The sequence below is a fragment of the Cydia amplana genome, chromosome 10, assembly GCF_948474715.1.
Source record: "Cydia amplana chromosome 10, ilCydAmpl1.1, whole genome shotgun sequence".
Taxonomy (NCBI): Eukaryota; Metazoa; Arthropoda; class Insecta; order Lepidoptera; family Tortricidae; genus Cydia; species Cydia amplana.
In genome coordinates, this window is record NC_086078.1 from 15,982,950 (window position 1) to 16,000,136 (window position 17,187).

Here is a 17,187-nt window from a genome sequence, read left to right on the forward strand (position 1 = left end):
ATAGTTGTCAAGACAAGTCTTTAGTCTATTCCCCAAAAAAGTATTTGTGCATACACGCAGTATCTTTTTGGTACTTTTACGATACTTCGTGTAATCACCACTTAAAAAATATTGTATGAAATACATTGTTGCCAACCTAATTTTAATTGTCATCTCTGACAGATGAGTACTAAGTAAAATTGGCAGCAATGCACTTAGTAAAAGGTGAGTTTTTTCAGTTAATTCTTACATAGATAATTTTTACTACGACTTATAGATTCCGAGATATAAGCGACTTTTTGGAAAAACCGTTATACTTATATTAATTTTATGCTTTCTATTTAAATATTTAATTGAGAGATTCATAGATCACACTTTGTAAAATTGAAAATTAAAAAAAAAACATATTTCATGTAATTATTTTCAAAATTGCTTTCTTAGGGTTAGATATGAGGATATTAGGTATAATTTGAGGTATATTTTACAAAAAAATATTGAACGGTATTGTATCTGGAGAAGCCCAAACTTGGTATGTTTTGAAAATTATTTTTATTATAATTAAAAAAAATGACTGAAATGTAATGATATGATATTTTTGGAATCGGCTCAGAAAGTCCTTTCGTTTAATACCTATGTATCTATGGATAAGTCTTCAAAAATGATATTGAGGTTTCTAATATCATTTTTTTCTAAACTGAATAGTTTGCGCGAGAGACACTTCCAAAGTGGTAAAATGTGTCCCCCCCCCCCCCTGTAACTTCTAAAATAAGAGAATGATAAAACTAAAAAAAATATATGATGTACATTACCATGCAAACTTCCACCGAAAATTGGTTTGAACGAGATCTAGTAAGTAGTTTTTTTTTAATACGTCATAAATCCCCTAAATACGGAACCCTTCATGGGCGAGTCCGACTCGCACTTGACCGCTTTTTTATTTATTTAATGGTGCTTCGGGTCAAATTGTTTCAAATGTCCTAAAGATCAATCGTACCGATTTTCATACCTTTAACATCATTTGCAGCATTTTACTGAATTTCTCGGTGTACTGCCAGCGCTATTAAGAAGGCGCAGAAATAAAAAAACAATTGAAAAGAAAATTTTGGGTGAACCCATACGTATCTTCGTATAATGAATGAAGATGCAAATCATTTCAAAAGAAAATACCGGCGCGGCACCGCAGAAATCTGCGGCGCCGCACGCCGCTCGGCGGCACCGCGCGCGGCGAAACTCACCGCTTTGCGGCGCCGCGCACCGCTTTGCGGCGCCGCAGCGCGGCACCGCAAAATTTTGCGTTGCGGCGGGCGTCGCCGCAGAGCGGTTTGCGGCGCCGCAGATTTCTGCGGTGCCGCGCCGCGCGGCGGCGGCGGCGCCGCACCGCTGACATGTGGCCGGGCCCTAACGTCTTGACCACTAGACTACCAGGCTCGGGCACGCAGTCCGGATGGGGGAAGATCACGCGTACTCTGGAGTACCAAGTGGCGGAAGACCGTCTGGACGCCCTAGGTACCGCTGGAGAGACGAAGTGCAGAAAGACCTTAACGAACTCGGCGCCGTCGACTGGACAAAAACGGCTTTGGACAGAGTAGCGTGGCGGTCTTTGGTGTCGGTGGCCAAGATCCATCATTTCGGGTCGTTGCGCCACAGCAGTAAATAAGTAAAAAAATTTTCACTTAAAAACACAAATTAAAAAAAAAAAATTAAAAAATATATTTAAATTTGTTATTTAGTTGAACTGTAGAGTTAGTCCATGAAATGGACTCACATTCTTGCAGCCAATCAGAACACAGGGCCAGTTGTCAACAGACGGGTGTGATACTCGAACAAAAAGGCTCATTGAAAAATCATGAACTAGCAGTAGCGACTCCACGACCCAACGGGAAATGCTGATACCTGGCTGGTGCGATACAGTGATGCCTGGGTAAATGGGACCAGGGGGATTAGCCAAGATGACAGTCGTTGATATAAAACGCCTTTCGAAAATTTAATTATGTATGGAAATAGTCAGCAGTTCTGCTGCAAGGACGCAGAAGCGTTGGTCACACAAGAAAGGGAGGACGGAGAGGCTCGTCGAGCTTGCTCAAATGCACGCACTGGCACGATCCAGGCCATCGGTCAGAGGCGTATGGTACGGTACGCTAACAACCTCCGTCTAGAGAAGCCCGTTCCGAGCTAGGAGAATAGAAATGATTAAAAATATTTCGTTTTTCAGGTTCCATTTACCCAGGTTTGAATACGCAGCCCGGCCTCGCCTCGGCACCGTTAACAAGCAAGATATTAATCATAATTTCCACTGACGCGATCCGCTCAAGTGTTTTAGACGACCGCTATTATCTTAAGTCACGGACTTTCTCAAATAGACTCGATATTATGAAGCATATTCGACACACGACCACTTCTTTAAAACTATCCTGGAGGGGCGGATAGGACGCAAGTGGGGTAGAGACCCAGACGCAGCTTTTCAGAATAAGTTAAAGAAAAAGTAGGGGAGTGTCGTATCAGAAAGTCAAAGAGCTGGCGCAGGATAGGGAAAGCTGGAAGATACTCCATCGACAAGAGAATAACTCTTAATTTAATGATGATGACGAAGACAGGGTTGATTCTAATTTAACAATTTGTTTTGTACGACCATGACGATAATCTTGATGATGATTGGTCCGCATCACATGCACGACTTTTACTTCATTTCGCATGCACGCAGCGTGAGAAACCTTCAAGGTCGTATCAAAATAAGATCTAAACCTTAACATAATTGTAAAATCTCAAATCGGGTTCACAATGTAATTTCTCATATAGGTCTGTACACTTACATTGTGATGTAGGTATTTTACTTTACGAAGACGGTTAGCGTTTAATTTACAATGCTGTTAATTGCACATAATGAACGGAGAAAGGCTTTTTTTTGCGAGATTAATAATCATTTATTTTCAAAACATAATAACACTTAAGATAAAACATTTGGCCTATATTATTTCCCTGTCTTTCTTATGTAGCGAGATAGCAGAAGTAGTCTAGTGAAAGATTAGAAACACCTTATATTAGTATGGAAGAATAGGTGCGCACAAAAATGTGGTACCCGCACTAAGTCAATGCTTCATCTAGTAAGTGATCTGTGTTTTAAGCACAACTTTCGAACGTGATCTACGATGCAACATAGTTGGGAATTGCCAAGAACCATGCGTTTGCTTTACCTTTAAAGGCTTCGATCGTAAACTCGGCATAATAGACGAATTTGTTGTGATGAAAATTGGATAATCTTTGTTCCCACACGTACTATCAATAAAGTATGTTTTATCATGTATTAAAGCAAACAAGGCGTGATTGAAGCTGAATGCGTACAATGATCAACTGATGAATTATCGAACAGTTATTTTATTGACATAGATCATAGACTAGGAATACTCTAGACGGAGTTTAGAGCAATTATTTCATGAAACCGATGCTGCAAAAAAACGGGGGTGCGGGGGGACGAGGTGAGCGAATCCCGTGCCGTGATTGGTCCGTGTCTTTGAACGGACCAATCACGGCACGGGATTCTGACTCGAAGATGGAGTAAAACTACCGTATATAGTGGCAGAGGGGGTAGCGTTACTATGCTCAGTCTAGAGGATGTCTTGTCTGTGACATAGATCTACAAAAAACATGGGCAGTGGTAAAAAAGTCATTAGTTTCTATTGAAGATTGACTGACAGCCGATTCCGGTCAGTTCGCAATTTGTATGGTTAGCGAGTATTGTGCGTGTCCATTTAGCTTACCGAGTTACAGTTTAGAATAATATATGTCATGCGAACTATTCCACCTAAATCTTTGAGGTCCGTGGACAAATATTCTTAGTAGTTTTGGGCAAAGCTAACTCTGCATGGAATTTGCAATGAAAAAATGTGGCAATGTCACCGATAGTGTCAAATTCGTAGGAAAAAATGACGTTTATAATGACACTACCTCACTTTGTTCTATACACAGATCGGTCGATAGTCCCACAAAAAAGGTTAAATTAGTATTGTTTGGAGGGTACTATAGACAAGATTAAGACACATAAATAAATGCCCTTACAAGGATACGAACCCGGGACCTCCTGATTCGTAGGCAGGGTCACTACCGACTCCAATTATAGGTTGGAGGACTTGGAGGTAAAAGGCCGTCAAAATGATCATATTTTTAGGGTTCCTTACCTAAAAAGGAAAAAACGGAACCCTGATAGGATCACTCGTGCATCTGTCTGTCCCTCTGTCCGACCATACCCCTCCTTTATCTCCGACACTACTGGGTCAAAAATTTTGAAAAAAATACACAAAATAGTTCTTTACCTATAGATGACAGGAAAACTTATTAGAAATGTACAGTCAAGCGTAAGTCGGACTTAAACACGTAATCCTTGGAACGCGAGTCCGACTCGCACTTGGCCGGTTTTTTTTACGAATCATTGGACTTAGTGTAAGGCCTAAGTGGACGCTCGAAGCAGAGCGTTCGGTGGGGCGTGCAGTGTGGCGTCGGGCTCACAAGTAATTTGAGCAGCGTGCACTAAGGCCGCTACTATACGCTTGCATTTGTTTTAAGCCGGGTCTCCACCAAGCGCACGCGCTCGCGAGGCAGCCTCGGATGTGTGGCTCGCGAGCCTGGCCTCGCGAGGCAGCCTCGAGGTTTAGCTCGGAGACACTGAGGCGAGCCTCGCGAGGCAGACCGAGCCATCAGAAGTCCGAGACAATTCACAATGGATAGTTGTGTTATTTCTGCTGGTGCTATTTTTCTAGTGGCTTATTGTTTAAAAAAGAGGAAAAACTCACGTTTTAAGAAAAGACCAAGACGCTGGTGGATAAAAAAACTTTATGAGCGTCGCAATAAACACGGCAATAAATTATTTCAAGATTTGACACATGACGAAACCGTACATAATTTTACACGTATGTCCCTGGAAGATTTTGAAAATTTGTGCTCATTGTTATCTGAGAAAGTTAAAAAGTGCGACACAAATTATAGAGAAGCAATAACTGTGAGAGAAAGAATTTTAATAACTTTAAGATTTTTAGCAAGTGGGGACTCTTATACCAGCTTGCAATACTTATTTCGAATATCGAAACAGAGTATTTCAAAAATAATTCCAGATGTTTGCGACGCTATTATCGAAACCTTAAGTGATTACGTAAAGGTAAGTAAAAAAAATATTTATGTATAATATTTATTTTAGCTTTACAATCATTCAATTACCTAACTTTAGTGTATCGCGTTATTCTTTTACAAATTTGGTGTGTCCTCATCTTGCAAATCTAAATATTGTGCATCGGTAACGGCAGGTGATGATACAGCGGCAGGTGACGGTATCATAACTTGTGACATAGGTGACAACGGTGTCATGGCTAGTGACGATGACGATGTAGATGAATGCCGCGAGTATTTGCCTAAATCAGCTTCAAAAATAATATTATTTATCGCGTTCTTTACACAGGCTAATGTATGGTGATCATATTTTTTTAATTCATTAGCTATGTGTTTTCCAAAGGAAAAGTATGGATTATTGACGTCGTTAGAAGACTTTTGTAAGAACTGAAAGGCTTCTTGAAGCATGGTATCTGCAGAATCTACCTGCGGCTGCGTTTGAGATTTCGGATTTTTATTATTACGTTTTTTTTTACGTGGAGGTTCTTGTAAAGGCATGTTAGCTGAAGTTTCAGGCTGTAGTGATCCTCCTTCATCTGTGTTAGACTGCGATTGTTGTGCCTGGTTCGATGAATCGTTGTCAGTATGTACGACCACCTCACAAATTGGAGAAGACCGCTGGACCTCCTGAAAACAAAAATTGTTATGAAATGTTATAAGCAGTGAGAACACGACTTATTGCAGAAACCATCAACCTACCGCTACGTTATTTTGAACCTTTGCGCGTTAGTTTAAATTACAATTTTGTCGCTCAGCCGTTTCTGGTTGATTGGGTCTATCTGAGGAACAATGGGGGCACGTGCATCTGTTGTTACTAGCCGGTTAACTGACCTGGCTTGTGCAAATTGTTTTGTTATTCCTTCCTGGTTATTTATTTGTGCTTTTGTTTTATCCTGCCACGGTTTTTCTTTTGTTCGTTAATATCTCTCGTGTGCATAGTTGAAACTAGCAAACAGTGTCCCTTTATTTGTTAATGTCATCCTTTTTAGGGTTCCGTACCCAAAGGGTAAAAACGGGACCCTATTACTAAGACTCCGCTGTCCGTCTGTCCGTCCGTCTGTCCGTCCGTCCGTCCGTCCGTCTGTCACCAGGCTGTATCTCACGAACCGTGATAGCTAGACAGTTGAAATTTTCACAGATGATGTATTTCTGTTGCCGCTATAACAACAAATACTAAAAACAGAATAAAATAAAGATTTAAGTGGGGCTCCCATACAACAAACGTGATTTTTGACCGAAGTTAAGCAACGTCGGGCGGGGTCAGTACTTGGATGGGTGACCGTTTTTTTGCTTGTTTTTTGTTGATGGTGCGGAACCCTCCGTGCGCGAGTCCGACTCGCACTTGGCCGGTTTTTTTTAGTTTAATGATAAGGAATTGGTTGAGGGCCCATTTCTAGTGAAATGCACAATGTAGTAAAATCACATTTTTACTACATTGTCTACACAAAACGGTGCTGTTGGTAATGACCAACAGCACTGTTTTTGTGTTGGGTTAGGACAAAGCAAAAACATAAATGCAATGAATAATACCTAGTATTTTTTTTAGATTCCGTCTACAGAAGAAGAGTGGCTAGCTATATCGGAAGAATTTGAGAACAAATGGAATTTCCCCCATGTGATTGGAGCAATGGATGGAAAACATGTTATGTTACAAGCACCAATTAATAGTGGGACTGATTATATCAATTATAAGCAATTCCCAAGCATTGTCCTCTTTGCATTGGTTGATGCTAATTACAATTTTCTGTATGTGAACGTAGGTAGCAAAGGGCGTATCTCGGATGGTGGAGTTTTTAAAAACACGTCATTATATAGAAAACTAGAATCTAAAGAATTAAACGTGCCTAAAGAGAGGATATTGGAAATACCATATGTAACGAAAGAAAAAATCCTATTTCTGTGTAGGTATCAAAACGGTACCTAGGTATTCGCTTTTTCTTTGAGAGATAAGTATTTGTTCGTAAATGAATAATAGAAATAAATAATAAAGCAATCTTTACCTGAACCTGTAACATGGCTTTTCTTTTCTCTGCTTTTTTCGCGCCTGTATGATCCCAACAATGAATCCATTTTCCTTTTAACCTCATCAACAGAACATTGCATTTCTGCAGACATTTTCCTCCAACAGTCTTCCCGCGTAAATTTATTTAAATGTTTTGGATGTTTGGGATCCCACAACACCTTATGTTCACCATATAGTTGAATCAAACGGATCGACTGCTCTTGAGAGTTCATAATTATTTAAAACTATTTGCGCTCGCGAGCCAAAACGCACGCTGCACGCCGCACGCCCCGCCCCGCTGCACGCCCAACTTGAGTGTCCACTCAGGCCTTACACTTAAAAAAAGCACAGGTGTTTGGTAAGCGAATAGAATACTCTCGTGACCCGATGTCTGACTTGTATCTAATCGCCCATAAATGTTTGCACAGAGGATTTGCGTAGTGAAAAATTAGTCACGTCGTTAGTTTCACGCCTGGTTTGCATACGAAATGACAAGCTTTTTGTAGTTTCGGATATATATCTAGTGATGTTCGTGAGTCATTGTTACAACGTGTTATTGATTGAAGAAGTGGTATAAAATCTAATAAAAAAGCGCTATACGTCTTACATGTTTTGTGATAATTTGTCTTTGCTACAGTGTTTTAATCAAAAATAAATGCCATCGATCTTACCTTGTTGTTAGATACCATAAGATATTATGTTTTATTTCAAAAATTGATTAAAAATAAGATACGATCTTATGTAAAACTAGTGTGACTTATAATGTCTTAAGGATTTGGGCGTTTTTTTTTGTCCCCTACACTTTTTTTTTCAAATTTGGGATTTTTTATGTTATTTCTACTCAGAATCACGAGCTCTTTCTATCCTAATAGGAGAAAAAAAGTGTCCAAAGGTTTTTTTCCATTACGTCACCATTTTTCATAGACTTTGTATGGCGGTCGCGAAATGGAAAGATCAAAAAATGTATGGAAATTTTGGGACACTATAAGTACAGTATGGGTTCATTTATGTCGTGTGGTTCATCGTATCATCAAAACTACGAAGTCAATTTTGATTAGTGAGCTGTCAATCGATTTGTTTTTGATGTGGAACACTACGTAGGCTATCTATCATGAGTTTTAACCAACTTTGAACGTGATGGCGTTTTTTTTTACCAAAACATGTGCCCCTAGTGTAAATTTCATTTGATAGCGTGACTTAATGTACGGGTTTGCGTTAAGTTTCATTTTGTATGGAATTTTGAGTTTCCAAAACGTCCCGCTTGGTGCGCTGCTCAAAATCCCATACAAAAACAGACATAACGCAAACGCAAACGCTCGTCACGCTATCAAATGAAATTTACACTATGGGGTTCTGAAGGCGGGATACAGTTTATCAAACGTATTGCTAGTAAGTAAAATTATATAATTGATTAATACCATAAAGTTAATTTTATATTTCCTACTAATTGGCAAGCTCTCAAATTATCTACGACCTTTAACGAGGCTGATTAATAACCACGGCTATGAATGTAGGCATATAAATGTTAAGTGATAGATTTGTAGTTAACGGTACACCGGGGCGCTCAACCGCACGCAAGACGATTCAATGGTTTGATTACTATCTTCTTTTATATTCAATTGATCATTCTTTACACCACTGATTTGCGATAGTGACAGAAGTTCAACGTAATCAAAAAAGCCAGTGTAATTTAAGTATTCGTTATGTACCTGGTAATTAAATTTGACGTATTTCCCTTTGAATTCCACGCCTTAGCATACGCTTTATATATTTTATATCGTTTCCGAAGCAAATAAAGACGACCTGTGAAAAAGATAACTATAGTTCATCAAACCAATTTGTCAGTAAATAAGAACCAAAAAAACTAAACTCATCCTTTTCCTTTGGGTGCTAGTACAAGTGTAAGACAAAGATAATTATGATTCTCTCTGTCTATGTTTGAAATGAGACAGTCCTTTGACAGTACTATACTTCTTACAATTCGGACTCGTATGACAAAGAAAAAAATGGGAAGCAAATGGAATCTCTAAAATTTAATGTGGTCACCGCGAGTTGTCTATAAAGTCAGCAGCAATAGTTGCTAAGCGGGCGAGGTGTTCAAAATGACCTTGACGCGCTCTTATTCTCTTAACAATAAAGTCACATCAAGATAATTTTTAACACCAACTATTGCTGCTAACTGTGCGTACGTTATAGTAAGTACCTCTTAATCATCATCATCATCCTACCCTTTTCCCAACTTTATTTGGGGTCGGGCCTTCTTGGGCGTCTGCGCCAAGACAATCAGGATGTTTTGCGTCTTCAGGGGCCCGGTTTTCAAAAGCTTGTAACTTGTAATACAATTGGATGTCACTTTTTGACAGCTTTTGTTAGAAAGGGACTCCCACTTGTATTACAAGTTACAAGCTTTTGATAAACAGGCCACTGGTCTCTTTTAACAGTGGACCATTAGGAAGCCGGAGGTCTACCCCGTGCTCTTTGCTTAATGCTGATGTTGAGGTTTTCACGGAACAGTTGTCGTCCGGTCTCATAACATGACCGTACCATCAGAGTCTGTCCTACCAGAGTTTTTCGGTCACAGCCTGCCACCTTGAAGGATCCTCGTACATACGTACTCGTTCCGCACGTACGTTATAGGTAGTAAGTACCTATGTTTCTAAATATGACGCTAGGTCAAACTTTGATCGTCGGTTCTTCAAGGCGGATAAGTGCTTTTGTGGACATTAAAAACTAAAAATATGCACTTACAAATTTATCTCTCGACGGCTCAAGTCAAGTGCACGAGTAATCCTCCAGATTTAAAAATAAGATACAATTCTTCTACTGTCACTATTTCGTAACTGTCACGAAGATCGATGCCGTAATTGTGATATGGCAATTAATCCGTCGCGCTTGCGCAAAGTGACGAATTGAGAAACAATGGACCCATGGCGACTACCGGAGATAGACAGCTAGGTTCGTCAAAGAATATAAAACTGTGTCACTAGATATGTCGATTTATGCAAGAGCCTCACATAATATTTATAATAATAATAATGTGAGCCTATATGCGTCCCACTGCTGGGCACAGGCCTCCTCTCATGCGCGAGAGGGCTTGGGCTATAGTCCCAACGCTAGCCCAATGCGGATTGGGGACTTCACATACACCTTTGAATTTCTTCGCAGATGTATGCAGGTTGCCTCACTATGTTTTTCTTCACCGAAAAGCTAGTGGTAAATATCAAATTATATTTCGTACATAAGTTCCGAAAAACTCATTGGTACGAGCCAGGATTTGAACCCGCGACCTCTAGATTGAAAGTCGGACGTCATATCCACTCGGTCACCACCGCTTAATATTTATTTAAATATTTATAGCCGCTATAATTTTCGATGACGCGTGCCTAAAATAATCCTGATATTAGCATTTCAAACAACCCGCTATGGCTCAGATAATATTTAATATCTTTGCTAACCGAGCATTAAGATTTGTAATCAGTATCTACATAATATTTTGCATTTCAGTAGGTAATCCTATATTTTATAGCTACTAATATTATGTCGTCATCCAAATATTATGTTAAAAGAATGTAGGTAAGTAGTAGAATGACCGGCCCGCTGGTTATTCTAATACTAGAATGAGTTTGACGTAAAATATTCAACGTTTCACAAACTTTAGATTGGAATTCTAGCTACTTTATAAGGAATTTATGAGGGTTGTGAAGTCTGAAAGTCAGGTTCATTTAATATTAATAAAGTGAGCTGAACTGTATTGGAAGTTGAATAAAAAATATTTATTTAATTTAAGATGCAATATCAAGTTAGTTTGTGACAAGCAATACAGGTAATTTCATTTCATACAACTCTGACTAATGATTAGTAATCATATAGGTATTTAAGTTTTGATATTTAACCTCGTACCGCCCACCATACAAAATTATGGCCAATTCGAATTAAAATTTTTCTACTCCCGTACTTTTATTTGTCATTTAAAGGGTCGTGCACACACCTTTAAAACCCTACCTTACAGTTGTCAAGACAAGTCTTTAGTCTATGTCCCAAAAAAGAATTTGTGCATACACGCAGTATCTTTTTGGCGATTTTACGATACTTCGTATAATGACCACTTAAAAAATATTGAATGGAATACAGTGTTGCCAACCTTATTTTAAATGTCATCTCTGACCAATAAGTGAACCATAGACATGTTTTTTCTTAAATTTCATTCATTCATTCGTTTTTTTCCCGCCCGTACCCTCCATTTTTGCTACTTCTTGAATTAAAAATATTTGTTAAATTTACAATTTTATTTCAAAATACCTAAGTGCTTGGTCGTAGAAAAAGTATTGTATGCAACTGTAAGGTGATTTGACTGAATTAATAATCATTTGAGGGTATTATTAAAATCGGTTGGAAGTCAGCTGTCAGTTATGACACTGATGACAGCTGGTGACAGCTGTCAGGTTGGTTTGGCGGCAAGTGGGAGCATGGCGGGATTGGAAAGTTAACGGCCGTACGGTTCGGACGCTTGGGACAAGCGAAAGGTGTTCAACAAAGTTACCTATTATAGGGGATCATTGTAGTACCTACCGTGTAATAGTAATCGATTAAAATTATATATTATATCGTATTGTGGAGTTTTACTACAGATCAGACGTGGTAAGTACATGCCCACATATTTTGTCAGTGTCGTGATTTAAGTATGTGCTGCGTCTGTGTATGTGTATAGAACATTCGTTACACTTATGATTGTTATGGCTAGATGCGCGTACAAAGATAAAGCTATGTCAATTATTTATTAATAATTTGACTTACGTATAATGACATTCTCTTGACTGTACTTTTGAATTATAAAAAAAAAAACCTTAACGAAAATAATGATTTTTACGAACTGTAATATTTAGAAATAATATACTTGATTACCTAACGGTTCTTTTAATGAATTAATAGTCGAAATTGCTGTGCGCTTTGTTTGTGTAATCTGTCACGAATTTCCCCTGAAATAGTTTGGTAGATAAGAAAAAAAAAAACAACTACAATATGAAGCTAAAAACAACTACAATATGAAGCTTAATGTTTTATTTAGATTCTACAATATAAATCTTCTTATTTCTTGATGATTTAAGTTATACACAGACATAAATACACAGTGATATGATGATGATAACAATGTTTCATGCCCTCATGTGATAGGTTATTCAGGGTAGGGGGTATTAAAGGGGAACGAAAATTTCATTATTTTTGTGCTACGATGCACGGTTTAGGAGATAAAGGCCTATAAAGATATTCTACTTTGTATGACGGCAACTAACCTTTCCTTGTATAATAGTAGGTATTTGATACTTGCGATACTTCACTACATAGTATAAAACAGGGTCGCTTCCCGCTGTCTGTCCCTATGTAGCCTTAGATCTTTAAAGCTACGCAACGGATTTTGATGCGGTTTTTTTTTAATAGATTGAGTGATTCAAGAGGAAGGTTTAGTATAATTTGTTAACCTGTGGGAAGCCGGGGCGGGTCGCTAGCTTATTATATATCTTATATCTTGACAGTGAGTATGTGAACCTTTACTTAAATTATTGAAAGCCATAACACATGGTTTAGCAACCACGTGGTAAGCATTGAAAGACCTTTTCAGCAAATACCTTAATATGACAAATATATTAAGCATAGAGAAAGCAGAGTTAAGTTTAGTTTTTCGACAATAATAATGTAATAATCACTGTACACTATGCAATTAGTTTAATGCGTGCAGAGGGACAAATGATGATTAACAAATACTAATATTTCTCTATAAACATGTTTTAATTAATTATGACATTGAGACATATATGTTATTGTTTACGAGTTCCAGATAATGAGTGACAAGGAACCAGACCGCAGCAGGCGCTTGCGAACGCCTAGTGCTCGGCGCGAAAGCGGAATGAGAGAGGACAATCGCACTAGCCGGAAAAGCCGAACTCTTGAAAGACGAGGGGATTCTCGCGGAAGCCGCACGCGTAACCGAAGCCGCAGTCCAATTCGGAGAGACCATAGAGGTAGTCGACGCAGCCGAAGTTATACCAGACGCAGCGGGTCTAATGTAAGTCACACTCGTCATAGGAGTCGCAGCCCTGGTAGACGCAGCAGTAGTCGCCGGGGAACAGAGGAGGACCTGCAACGAAAATGTGAAAAGCTGGAACATTTAATGGCAGAGCTTCGCTCAGAGCAGCAGAGATTGCGTGGCACTACTAGTAAGGTTTCCGTCGTGACAAATCTAGGCAACACAGCACACGGTGGACGATCTTCGAAGCCACGTTCAGGGGAGAAGCATACACGTCACCATGAAGAGGAGCGAGGTCGAACGCGTGGTAAAAGGTCGGCTAGCCCTGGTTTTTCTGCTAAAGATGTAGCTAGTATTTTAAGCTCTATTAAAAAAATAAAACCACAGTCGTCTCAGCCGCAGAATGGCCCATTCGATAATAACAGTGGCAAATTAAGCCATAAAAATATTCTGCCAGAGTTTGACCCGTCGGTGAAGACCCAAACTATAGACACCTGGCTTAAGAAGGTCAATGAATGTGCCACCGTCTACGGCTGGGACGACAAAACGATTGTACATTTTGCTGTGCAAAAGCTTCAGGGATTGGCCAAAACCTGGTACGATAGCTTGCAAACCATTCTGTTCACGTGGGCAGAGTGGCAGGATAAGCTTAAAGAAGCATTCCCGTATGAACAGAATTATGGCCAATCCCTCGAAGATATGCTCAGGCGTAAAAGTAAGTTCAATGAACCGATCGAAGTTTACTATTACGAGAAGATTGCTCTCCTGAATCGATGTGGCATTGAAGGTAAGCATGCGGTAGACTGCATAATACACGGATTAAACGATAGAACTATGAGATCTGCAGCCAACGCAATTCGATGCTCACAACCCGATCAATTGCTACAGTTTCTACTTACAAATAAAGACATTTCACAGAGTTTTGAGCGACCTCAATTTAAGAATAGATTGGTTGCAGATGCCAAGTCCATTAATAGTAATGCAGATCATAAAAATGGTGACAAATTTAAAATTAATAATCAAATCACTTGTTACAATTGTAAAGAGAAAGGTCATCCTTACTCGAAATGCCCTAAACCCATATCTAAATGTGCAAATTGTAATAGGTTTGGTCATGCGGCCGACAACTGTCGAACTAAGCTAGGCAGCACTGAAACTAAAGATGAGATAGCTCGCAAACAGATGTGCATTAATTCAGTTGCATCAAACACAAAATATTATAAGGACGTTTTGTTTAACAATACGCAATTCCCAGCTTTCATAGATTTCGGAAGTGCAGCAACCTTAATAACAAAATTCGCTGCAAATTCGTTAGGGCTCGTGTCCAATAATGCTCCTGTCCCTTTTAAAGGATTTGGCAATAAGGTTGTGCAATCGTATGGAAGTGTAGTTGCTGATTTATCTGTTGACGGTGTGCCAGCTCAAATTAAAGTCCATATAGTTGATGACGATCTTCTTGATTCTCCGATACTGGTAGGGCAGTCGTTCACGGAGCTACCCCATATAATTGTCGTTAAGGATCCCCAAAATCTGATGTTCTACGATATTGGAAAAGAAATACCAGCTCCAAAGAGCGTGATAGATAATGATAGGTCAGTCAGGGTTAAGGTTTTGTCATGTGTTGACATAGGTGGACCTGCTACTGTTAGAGTCGTTACTGAACCGAGTATTGATGGCGAAATTCTCGTAAGTGGCAAAGTTGTTGGAAAACCGTGTCAACAGTATTTTGTATGTGAAGGTATTTGTCAAGTTAAAAATGGTCAAGCTCACTTAAATATCATACCCCTTTCAAGCCGAGTTCAGCTGCTTGCCGGAATGACTTTGTGTCGAGCAGTAAAAGTTCAAATTGTCAAGCGTATTGTTCCTGGTAGCAATTCGATTTCATTGCCCGAACAGTTGGACAAGGACTTGATACATACAGGTGAATGTGCAAGCGATGCGGACAGGCAGAGACTTTATGATATATTGCATAAATATAGGCATTGTTTTGCGTTTGAATTAAAAGAGCTAGGTTGTACTGATGCCGCCGAAATGTCTATTGAATTAAATAGCAAGCGTCCTGTAGTCTACCGCCCATATCGCTTATCGCACAAAGAACGCGAACAAGTTCGCAGTATGGTAAATGATATGTTAGAGGCAGATATTATACGGGAGAGCGTATCGGAATTTGCGAGCCCAATAATATTAGTACGGAAAAAAGATGGTAACTTGCGCATGTGTGTTGACTATAGGTTACTAAATTCAGCTACGGTTAAAGAACGTTACCCGATGCCCGTAATCGAAGATGAAATCGCAAGACTTTCGGGACAAGCTTATTTCATCACGCTTGACCTGGCATCGGGCTACTATCAGGTCCCAATATCGGAATCATCCAAGCCTCTGACGTCGTTTGTAACACCGGACGGGCAGTACGAATTTAATCGTATGCCCTTCGGTCTTGCAAACGCGCCCGCTGTCTTTCAGCGTATGATGAACAGGGTATTAGGATCAGCTCGTTATAATGAGGCTACTGCGTACATAGACGATGTGTTGATTTATGGTAAAACTAAAGATGAATGTCTGGATCGATTAGACAAAATTCTGGGATTACTTGATGAAGCCAATCTGACGTTGAATTTGGGGAAATGTAAATTCTTGCGCGAGTCAATAGATTACCTCGGTTATGAAATTAGTGCTGCCGGTGTTAGACCGGGTGACAAGAAGATACAGTCTGTCTTAGATTTCCCTCGACCCACAAATCAACACTCGGTTCGACAGTTCTTGGGATTGGTCGGATATTTCCGCAAATTCATTAGAAATTTTGCACAAGTCGCACACCCATTGTGTAAATTATTAAAAAAGGAGGCCGCCTGGTCTTGGACAGATGAACAAGAAAATGCGTTCACCCTTCTGAAAGATAGACTTGTAGAGCGACCAATCTTAGCTATATTTGACCCCAATGCCGAGACTGAATTACATACGGACGCAAGCAAAGTAGGGATTGGCGGTATACTTTTGCAACGCCCGCGAGGTAGCAATGACACTTTTCGTCCGGTAGCATTTTATAGCCGACAGACTAGCCCTGAGGAAAAACATTTCCATGCCTATGAGCTGGAAACTTTGGCAGTAATATGCTCCTTAAAGAAATTTCGCGTCTATTTGATAGGCCAAGACTTTAAAGTCGTAACGGATTGTAGTGCTTTAAGGAGTACGTTTTCTAAACGAGACATCATACCACGTGTGGCTAGGTGGTGGCTTCTCTTACAAGAATTTCAATGCTCCATCGAATACCGCTCCGGTTCCAAAATGACACATGTGGATGCGTTGTCTCGGAATCCTATTCCAGATAAAGAAACACTCGACGCTTTAGACTCTTACCCATCAGTAATGTCTATAACTAGTGACGATTGGTTACAAACTCTTCAACTAGGGGACACTGAGCTAAATAGAATCAGGGATATTCTTTCTTCAGACATAGATGTTGACGAGTTGAAGGACATTAAGGACAGCTACGTAATTCAGGACAACAAGCTGTACAAATGTGTAGATGGCGATAAAAGTAAATTACGTTGGGTTGTGCCGAAGGGCGCGAGATGGCAGTTGTGCCGTCTCAATCATGATGAGATGGGTCACTTCGGTGTTGAAAAGACACTTGATCGAATTAAAGATACTTATTGGTTTCCGAAGATGGCAAAGTTTGTCAAAAAGTACGTAAACGCTTGTGTTCAGTGTGCTTATGCCAAGAAGTCATCTCATTCAAAAGAAGGACAGTTGCATGTCATTGAAAAGGTTGATATTGTTTTTCACACCGTGCACATCGACCATCTCGGGCCCTTTGTGCGGTCGAAACGGGGAAACACTCATTTACTAGTCTTGGTGGAGGCCTTTACCAAATTTGTCTTTATTCGCCCTGTCAGGAATACGAACACCGCGAATGCAATACGAGCGCTACAAGACGTGTTCTATACATTTAGGTTTCCAGACAGATTGATTAGTGATCGAGGTTCGTGTTTTACATCCAATGCCTTTCGTAGATTTTGTCTTGATAAGG

At 39.7% G+C, this 17,187-nt stretch overlaps 1 long non-coding RNA gene across 1 annotated transcript in view; it reads right to left on the reverse strand.

The window, feature by feature from the left end:
* Positions 1-616: 616 nt before the first annotated feature.
* The window catches only part of LOC134651501 (uncharacterized), a 225,093-nt gene continuing 208,522 nt past the window's right edge, over positions 617-17,187 (reverse strand). The window contains exon 3 of the long non-coding RNA XR_010097107.1: positions 617-862. This is a non-coding gene — a long non-coding RNA (uncharacterized LOC134651501). The remainder of the gene's footprint in view (positions 863-17,187) is intronic.